Below are 2,519 nucleotides of genomic sequence, written 5' to 3'. Positions count from 1 at the left end.
GGACTCTTTAGGCCTTACTTTTCATGTAAACTAATCGTGTAAGACTTGAGAAAAGAATTANATTGGTGTTTGTATGCAAAGAACAAAAGTAAACATGCAAATGCAATNATTCANTTGGCTTTAAGAAACTATGGATGAATGGAGTTGTTGGGGTTTACAATTTCATCTTATCCACCCTTATATATCTACTCTTCTTATTTAATTAGCTTACTTATCATATTGTCATGCAAACTTTCTTAGTCTACCCTTAACCCAATCCCTCGGTGAAAATAGCCTATTACTAATTACCGGCTTGTTATCCCTAGCCTCCCCTAGTAATTAATAATGCATGATAAGCGGAAGCAAAATACAATTGATCGTCCTACCCCTATCCCTGGCAGTATTAACATAATCAAGGAATTCAACATCAGTTCATGACATTACTATACGTCCCCGTATCAATAAAGACAAACAACATTTACCGAATTAGTTAAACGATAAAAGCATTAAGCAAAGGTGAAGAACCCAACAATTGATAAATCAAGCATATGCANGCATATAAAATAAATAAGAATTTGGATATATGAGAGTTTCAAAAGATTACATTGTTCCCCAACAACCTAGGGTATAGTTCACCATAATCATGGTGAATCTAGATGAAATATGATGAAAGAATGGAAGAAATAACCCTAAACTTGGTAGATTGGAGCCTAAGCATCCAAGGAACCTCCTCCAAGGTGTGTGGAATAGCTCTGGACGTTTCTCTCTACCAAAAGAATGTGTTTTGATTCGCACTGGGGCTATATATAAAGCCCAAAAAGATAACAGAAAGATTACATAATCTAGCTAATAAAAACATACAACCCCCCAAGCGCCTAAGTTCACTGCTCAGCAGTTTCCCTCTAGCCGCTTTGACTGCTCAGCGGTCAGTTTTGCCGCTGAGCGGTTTCCCTCTAATCGCTCTGGACGCTCAACGGTCCATTCTGGCGCTCAGCGGTTCACTTGACCCTTCTTTTCATCATTTTTCTCCTTCTTTCATGGGTTTAAGTCCACCTTACTTCACTTCCATCTTCAATTCACCTTAAAACCCTNTCGCTCTGGACGCTCAACGGTCCATTCTGGCGCTCAGCGGTTCACTTGACCCTTCTTTTCATCATTTTTCTCCTTCTTTCATGGGTTTAAGTCCACCTTACTTCACTTCCATCTTCAATTCACCTTAAAACCCTGCAAAACAATNTAAAAACAAGCATAATATCTCTAAAACCAACTTTTGACTCTCACAAGACTCAACCAAGTGTTTTACTTGATTTTAAGCTCATTCTAAGCCATAAAGGGTGCATTTTAATATCAAATTTAAGTATGAAAATAACGGGTTTTAGACCGTTATCAATATGTTCAAGCACATGTTGATCATATTTTATTTTTCAAAGTTATTGGTTCCGCTTTCACTGCTCTCATTGTTTACGTTGATCATATGGTGCTTACTAGAGATTGTGTTTATGAAATTACTTAAATTAAGACCACCCTTCGCTCTCATTTCCTGTAAAGGATATTGGTCAATTGAAATATTTTTTAGGAATAGAGGTAGCTCATTCTAGTAAAGGAATTTCTATATGTCAATGCAAATATATTCTAGAATTGATTAAAGATTCTGGTCTCATGGGATGCAAACCCTCTTCTGCTCTAATGGATTATTCTTTGCGTCTTCGTCATGACTCTAGTGATCCTTTAACTGATCCCTTGTCATACAGACGGTTAGTAGGACGTCTCGTCTATTTAACCAGCACAAGACCTTATATAGTCTTTGCCACCCAACAACTCAGTCAATTCATGGTAGCACTAACTCAGATTCATTTTCAAGTTGCCTTGAAAGTGATTCGCGACCTAAAAGGATGCCCTGGAAAAGGTTTATTTTTTAGTCACAAGTCCTCAACACAACTTCTTGGATTCAGTGATATTGACTAGGCTACATGTGTTGATACACGACATTCTATCATTAGTTATTTTTTTTTTATTGGAATCTCTTTAGTGTAGCCAAGAAGGAATCTACAATTTATTGATCTTCTGCAGAAGCAAAGTACAAGGCACTTGCCTCTATCACTTGTGAGCTTCATGACTTTCTTGGTGATTTGAGAATTCCTATTACTAAGCATTATGTCCTCTATTATGATAGCCAAAGTGCATTATATATTACAGCCAATCCAGTCTTTCACGAAAGGACGAAACATTTAGAGATTGATTATCACATCGTCTGTGAAAAATTACTTGCTGGCCTCATGCACCTCTTACCAGTTTCATCATCACATCAAATAGCATATATTCTCACTAAAGCGATCACTCCATGGTTATTTCACTTCAATTTATCCAAGTTAGAGCTTCTTAACATCTTCAAACCTCCAACTTCTGAGGGACTAAAAAAAGAAGAAGAAAGAAAGGCTCCACAACAGCTCAATCAAACTAGCAAACCTAACCCAATTGAATAGAAATACATAAACCCATATTATACAAATTTTGTCTTTTTTCTTATACAACTTTATATT

Source organism: Vigna radiata, unplaced genomic scaffold, assembly GCF_000741045.1.
Source record: "Vigna radiata var. radiata cultivar VC1973A unplaced genomic scaffold, Vradiata_ver6 scaffold_180, whole genome shotgun sequence".
Lineage (NCBI taxonomy): Eukaryota > Viridiplantae > Streptophyta > Magnoliopsida > Fabales > Fabaceae > Vigna > Vigna radiata.
The sequence above is the reverse complement of the archived record's forward strand: the minus strand, read 5'-3'. Positions refer to the sequence as shown.